The following is a 7,317-nucleotide window of genomic DNA, read 5'->3' on the forward strand; positions in this document are numbered from 1 at the left end:
GGGGGGGGGGGGGGGGGGGGTTGCTCCGGTGGGCTCCCAGGGCCCGTGTTTGGATCTGCCCTTGGCACCCGACGAGGGCTTTATTTCGGGAAGGGTAAGGTGGGGCCGAGGGGACAGGGGCAACCCCCCCTTTTTCGAAGGCTGAAGGATCCGTGCCCGCTCGCTGGGTGCGGGGCAGGAGGGGGTGCTGCCCCAAGGGGCTGCAAACCGCGGGTAGGGACTGGAAAAAGTTGGGGGGGCCTTGGGGACCTGACAACCTCATGTTCGTCTTCTGTAGTGCGTGGCAGTGTCTCTCCCTGCCTGGGACTGGGGGGGCTGGAGGAGGCTTTGAAGGGGAGCAGAGCTGCAGGAGGGAGGTGGTCAGGGCCATGCTGTCAGTGCTTCCCAGCTCTTTCCCAGAGTCCACACAGGACTTGCACAGCCACGGTCACCCTCTAATCTTCACTGCACTTAAGCGCTAACCCCCATTTTACAGGTGGGAGACAAAGGTGGGGGACCTGTTTGGCTGCAGCCTGTTGCAGGAGAAGGCTCAAACCCGTAGACCCCTTTCTCCTTGCCATGCCGAGTGGTGCCAGGCTGCACGGACTGTGCTCCAGCTCCGCTTCCCGCTCAGCCGGGGAGCGATGCCCTGCACTGAGGCCAGCCCAGCACCACCCTGCCCCGTGTCCCCTCCCTGCCTCGCCGGTGCTGGGCCTGGCCCTCGGCACACCTTGCAGTGCAAAGATCAGCAGCAGTGTGTGGGGATTCGGCTGCGCGGCTCCCTGCTGAACCACTGAGGGTGCGTGGGGTGGGTGAGGAAGGCGTTCTGTGGCCTCTCGCAGGTCTTCCGAGTGCAAACAGCTCTGCCAAGCTGCCCCTCCTTCCTCCTGTCCAGTTACCTCCACACAATGGACGCAGTGTGTGCCTGCAGCTTCCTCTGCAAGAATTACAGTTGCATGGGCAGGCACTTTATCCTTTCTGATCTCTCCTCTTCTCCCTGCTTCCCCTGAGGGTTTGTTTTCCAGCAGGCTGAGTTCAAAAAGGGCACGAGATACCGCTGGCAAACAGTCTGGCGCTAAGCAAACCTTTTTAGTCAGAATCACATGGATTAGACCCAACTTTCCATTCACATGCGGTGCTACCTGTGAGCTCCTCTGAATTTCACGGTGGCTGAGCAATTAGTCTAAGCGCCGAGGCAGGTGAGATAGCACCTGAAGCCCGTGACAGAGGTCTGGAGCACTGCTTGCTGGGGGTAGGTGTGCGCTGCTGGTGACTCTAGGGGCATATCCAGTGCAGACTGCTGGAGCTGCACTCCTTCAAGGAGAAGCTCTGGCTCTGCCAGACAGCAATCTGAGAGCTGGCTGCCTAGGGGACTGCCAAAGACACCTTGTCTTCAACCAGAGGTGAAGCTTGATGCACAAAGTCCTTGAACTACTCTGAACAGCGTAGTTAGATAGCGTGGCTCTGTCCCTGAGCGAGAAGCTTTTTGGCAGACGCTTCCTCTTCATCCCTTGCCCCCAGCCTCCTTCCCACCCGCTGTCTGTCCTGTCCCCCTTTCTGTTAATCTCCCTCCTGCAGTGAGTGAGTTTGGAGGACAGTTTGAGTAGCATCATGCTGCCTTTTTATGGTAAATAGGCTGCAAGGGAGTGCTGTAGGAGGGGTGGCTTCTCAGAGCAGGAGCAAGCCCATGAGACTGGGCAAGATTAAATTGCCTTGTCTTATTGTGACCACAGTGGAGAGCAGGGCGGCGGGTAGGAAGTGAAAGGCTGGGTTGACAGGCTAGTTTCTCTCTTGACCGTACCCAGAAAGATCTCTGAGTAGCTACTTTCTTAGCACTTACTGTCAGTGTGGGTCCTGAGGGCTTGTTCTTACTAGAAATCCACTGGCTGTAACTGAGGCCAGATAGTTCCTATGCTCTGATGGTGAGGAGTGCAGGCTCAGCACTAATGGTAGGAAAAGAAGCAAACCAAAAAAAGCAAACTCTCTGCTAGTCCATTAGTGGGTACAGTGCTGAAATCCAGCTTTCTTGGCTGACAGCATCTTGCTCTGCTCAGATCCACAAAATCACACCATTTCTGGGGAGCCTGACCCTAGGCAGAGCACTGCTGTGGGTCTGAGGCAGCTCATCCTAAGTAAGCCTTGCTCAAAACATACCTTGCAGGGTGCTGGGGTAGGTGAGGACGTGTTCCTACAGCACATGCCAGTGTTAGAACTGGAGAGTGGGATCTGGAAGAACACGCAGTCTATCGATGTTTGGCTGTGTCTTGGGAGGTTGGTATTTGTGGGGGAGGTGGATATTCTCCCCAACAGTGTTTTCCTGCTGTCCTTCCACTGCTGGGAGGGAATGAGCCTGGCAGCATGAGGTCAAGGATGTGGATCTTTCTGGCTGTGGTTGGAAGGGGACAGTCCTGGTATGGGATGAGATGGCCTTTCTGGCCCTGTCTCCTTGGGGCATCCCCTCCTGCCCTGCTCAGCTCCCGCACTGTGGTGTGGCTATCTTCTTTGCTTCTGGATGAGCTCAGCCAATACTTTGGGATAGCTAGGGATAAATTATGACTTGCTCCAAATAACCTGTGGACTGGCATGTCCAGGGAGTATTTTAGTCCCTGACACATGAGCCCTGCCTAGAATGGAAGGCCTGATTCACTCACTGTATCTCACTGGAGGCCAGCACCTTTCAGGAGAGCTCCAAATCTCCATCCAAATGAGGGGACAAGGGCAATGATGCACGTCAGGCCCTGAGCATGACATTGCTGGTGGTGGCAGATTGCACCTCTGGTCTCTAACAGCCCTCTTGGGGCCTGGAAAGGCAGCAGCTGGCAGGGGATGTTGGTGCTGTAGTCCTTGAGTTCCTGCAGTATTGCTGACAGGTCTATTGCTTGAAGCAGTAGTCTGAGGGGAAGGGAAACCCAGGTCAAACAAGCTTAAGGGGCTTTTTAGTGTGTGTTTTGACTTGGAGGCATTTTGTTGCTGTTCTCTGTCAGGGTGTCCCTGCCCTTCCCAGCTCAACTGAGACTTGGCATCTCAGGAGAGAGACTCTTTTTGGCTTTCCAGGAGGAACAACGTGTCTGGCAATGTGTCCAGAGCCCTGCTGTGAGATAGTGACCACCTCCTGCCTCCAGCTGCCTTTTCCAGAAAGCCATTTAGAGCCCCAGGCTGTTACTTGGATAATTCCCCTTGCTGATTCATTAGCAATGTGCAGTCTCCTGTAATATCCCAAATCTGCCTCTGCTAAAGGCTGAGCGGGAGAGGCTATATCTTTTAATAACCATGTGATGTAGTTGGAAAAAACTTCTGGACATGCAGTTCTCTGGTGGCCTGAGTTAATGGAAGCACTCCAAGGGAGAGCTGCAGCTGGGCCCTGAGGGAGAGGCTGCTGCAACTGCTTTTGGGTGAGGGGGGAAACTGCTTGTTGTTTGTGATCTGCCTTTGCCCCGACCTCAGCCTAGCTCCCCTGACCCCACCTGGAGAAGGCAGCAGACCTGGAGATCGTGCTGCAGGTCTTGCAGGTCCCATGCACAGTGCTGTGTAAGTAACTGCTGGTGGCTGGGTTGCAGCCCTTGGATGTGGGCTCCACTCTGGAGATGAGGAAAGAAGTTTGCTTTCCAGGTGATGCTGGTGGCCGTGCTGTGGCAGCGCTGCCGTGCGTGGCAGGCATGTTCCTGGCTCTCCCCACTCAGTATTAGCTCTGCTGAAGGTGGCTTTGCTTTTGCAGCTCTTTGCTATTGAAACTACTCAGTCTTGTTGCTGGCAGCTTCTGCTTCCTATCCCAAGTGGGTGCCAGGAGCTTGGCTCTTACCTGCTGAACTGCTCCCTGGAAATGCAGGGTTCTGGTAGCACCACAGCGAGGGTTGTGACTGCAAAAAGGATGTGTGCCAGGTGGATTGGGCACCCTGGTTTGTATCATGTTCCCCCTGCTCCAGAAGTATCTGTCTTTGAGGTTCCCCCCCTTAGACCCGTTTGGTCTGAAGTGGGAGCTGACAGATAGGACAGGCGGAGCGGGGATGATGGAGGGGATAGCTGTGTGTTTCCTGATGTGTGCCATAGTGTCCATACGTGTCCTCTCTCACTGGATGCCACAGTTTAGCCAGATACTGAGAGAGACTCGCAAAACAGAGGCAGTGTCAGGCTTTGTTGCTGGAGGAGGTTTTGCTGAGCGGTTGTGCTGTACTACTTTGCTGGAGTTGCTGGGTTTCACTGTTCAGGTAGCAGCTCTTGGGAATTATTTCTTGATTCCAGCCCTTGTTGGGATTGATGTTGCCTCCCTTGTTTTGTATTGTGCTGTGCCAGGCTGACCTGGTGTTTGCTGTGGCTAGAGGGTGCGGTGGCACTGGTGCCCAGCACACTGCACACTTACTTCTCTGTTTGGCACTTTAAAACAGATGGGACAGACCAGAAAGATGGTTTGGGTGGGTTTTGCCTGCTTTGAAGGTTCTGTTCCTCTTGCATGTTGGAGTGACGGTGTGTGGGTAGAGGGGCTTTGAATCAAAACTCCTTATTCCTCTCTTGATTCCTTTGCCACAATTTATTTGCATGGCTCTGTGCTTCTAGTCTGGGCTTTCTCCCGATAAGGAAGAGATAATACCTGTAGCCTCCTGTGAGAAGGGCTCATCCATTCCAGCCTGCACCTGTGGGGTGCGGGTGCCCAACTCCATGGGAGCTGGAGGAAAGGGCTGTGCTGGCAAGCTCCCAGCTGAGGACGAGGATCTCCCCTTCCTCCGAGGAGGAGTGATGCGTGCAGGCTGCTCTACTCCCTGCAGTGCAGGTTGTGTGGTGGTTTTTGCCGGCCTTCTCTCTCCTCTGCCTTTATCCCTTCTCTCTCTCTGTTGTGCATCTATCTGGATAGACTCTCTGGACTCCCCTCTTGGGACTGCCCAGGGTATTTCGCAGGGGCTCAGGTTACTGGACAGGATAGTTAATCCCTTCATTGCCTCACAAGCTAAACACTGCTGCTGCTATCATGTTTGGGAGGGGGCTGGGGAACTTGCATCCATCTCCCAGCTCCTTGTCCTGCTGAAGAGTCGGTGTGAGGACTCATGTGTGTTGTGATGGAGCATGGTGGCTGTGGCTTGGCCAGCACTTCTGGGGACACGTGTACAGTCCTCCTTGCATGGGTGGGGAACATGCTACAGGACAGCACAGTGATCTGGGACTAGGAACATGTAGCACACAGGTGTTCTCCCATGGACTCTCTGGGAAGCCTTGGGTGACACTGAGTTGTGCTTTATAACAGGCTGGAGGAAAGGGACAGGACCAAGGTGTTGGGTGCTGCTGATCTATGACACTCTTGGCTCTGCAGGAGCATGTCCCCAAAGCTCTCGTGACTGTTTGTCTTTTGGGTTTCAGGTGACGGCAAGCTCCAAAGAAGTACAGCTGAGATGTTTTATTTGCCCTTCATGTTCAGAATCCCTGGTTGAAGGGTGGTTCTCACAGCTTTTCCAGCTGTTTCCAGGTACCCCTGCAACATTGGAAGCCTCCAAAGGTTAGTTATCTTGCTTGTTAAGTAGACAAATTACATGTGCTCACTCCCTTCCTGTCTTAGTGCTTCTGTATTTTAATTGGTAAACTGGGGATAACTGCATGACAAAGTCTTGGCTCTGTGGGTTTTCTCTCTACTGGGCACATGAGTATTTGGGACCTGTGGGGAGGATCTGGAGACAACACTGGCACTTGTAAGCCCCCGTGGCTCAGTTCTCAGGAGGAAAAGACCACATTCACTGCATGAATCCTTGGAACAAAGTGTGGTCCCATCTCCATGGCTGTTTCAGCTGAACTTCCCTTGAACGTGCACATCTGGATCCTTCTCCCCAGACACTACTATGGTCTGTTGTTTGTTTCTAGTGTAGTGGTCAGTAGGTGACTGGGACCTGGGCTGAGGAGCTGGAACAAGCTCCCTGGACTAGGGGAGATGGGAAGACCCTGTTCTGAAGGCTGGGATCTTGTGCTGGTGTTGTTCAGTCCTAGCAGCTTCTTTTCCCTCTGTCCCTTACACCAAGTGTTTCTGTGGGGCCACTGTTCTCAGTGGCCACCTCTTTCTCCTCTACCCCTCATTAGTGCAGGGCTTGGCATGCCAGCAGGAGGGAGCCTCAGCGTGTCTGTGCCTTGATCGGATTTGTCAAGGCTCCTTCCCTTTTCTTCCTGTTCATTGAGGGCTGAAACAAAGCAAACAGAAGAGAGGAATTCCAAAGAATAGGAGCGAGGGAAGAGAGGGACGCTGGATTGACAGGCTGCCCCTGCACACACGCACCCCCCTCTCCGCCTCAGTCTGGTGGGGCAGAGCATTTCGGGAGGCGAGGCCCTTCCCTGGCACTCCTGTTCCCAGCTGCCTTGCTCCTGTGCTGTGGGGCCGTGGCGTGCTGCTGCCCAGAGAGTTCCCATCCCCACTGCTTGGGTAGTTACACTGATGAGGCTGTCCCCACTCGTGTTGAAGTGCCAGCAGCGAGAAACCGAGGCTCGGGCTTGCTGCCTGCTCTCGGCCCAGGCACGTGGGCCTGAATACAGCTTGAGGGAACTGGGCCATTATTTGAACTGCTTTTGCATGTCGTGGGCTGCGGTAAAAGGTTTCCCTCTTTACCTGTGCCAGGAAAGCTTCCCCTACCAGGCAGCCCCAAACAAGCCCGGCGCAGAGCTGAACGTCCTGCCTAGGTGCCAGGGCAGCGAGGCGCTGGCCCCTCCCCAGCCTGGAGCCAGATAAGCACTTGAACAAGGCCCTTCTGTGCAGACAGGTCTGTGAGGTGGAGACAAACGTGGTCTGGTGCTCAGATTGTTTCCCAGGAGGCAGGGGACTCGGGAGGGGAGTCATGGCCAGCCAGGCGAGGCTGCTGCAGGTAAAGCTTTGTCCGGTCCGATGGAGCCCCTCACTTCCTCCTCTGCCATCCCCAGGCCATTGCACAGATTCCCCTTCATCCTGCCCTCAGCCATGCTATGGACTGGATCAGGGGGATGCAACAGGATGCTCAGCAACCCTGGCATAAAGCACTTTAGGTGAAATACATCCCTACCAGTGACACACACCTCCCCCATTTGCATTTAAGCCACAAGGAATGGCCTTTAAGCCACAGCCTCTGTTTCCTCTCCTTCTTCCTCCTTGTTCTCTGCCTTCTGGCAATCTCTGCACTCTGTGGTTTAATTAGAGAGCAGAGTAAAGTGCTTAGACTCCAAAATGTGCAGATTAGGGGGTTACTAATCCTCTTCCTCAACGGGTGCTCACATCCTGCCCAGTCTGTTATCGAGCTTCTGTCCCCAGAGTGGAAACTCAGCCAAACTCCAGACCTCTACCTCTCCTCTTGCTTGCTGCGCCGAGGAGGAAGGGCAAGAGGTGACAGGAGAGCTGGGGGG

General features: G+C 54.6%; 1 protein-coding gene across 1 annotated transcript in view; it reads left to right on the top strand.

Moving 5' to 3' along the window:
• The first annotated feature begins 72 nt into the window (after window positions 1-72).
• The window catches only part of LARGE2 (LARGE xylosyl- and glucuronyltransferase 2), a 24,495-nt gene continuing 17,250 nt past the window's right edge, over window positions 73-7,317 (top strand). Inside the window, exons 1-2 of the mRNA XM_026849779.1 lie at window positions 73-94; window positions 5,326-5,461. The gene's annotated coding sequence lies outside the window, so the exon portion shown is untranslated. The remainder of the gene's footprint in view (window positions 95-5,325; window positions 5,462-7,317) is intronic.

This window comes from Athene cunicularia, assembly GCF_003259725.1.
Source record: "Athene cunicularia isolate RWA chromosome 5 unlocalized genomic scaffold, athCun1 chr5_part1, whole genome shotgun sequence".
Lineage (NCBI taxonomy): Eukaryota > Metazoa > Chordata > Aves > Strigiformes > Strigidae > Athene > Athene cunicularia.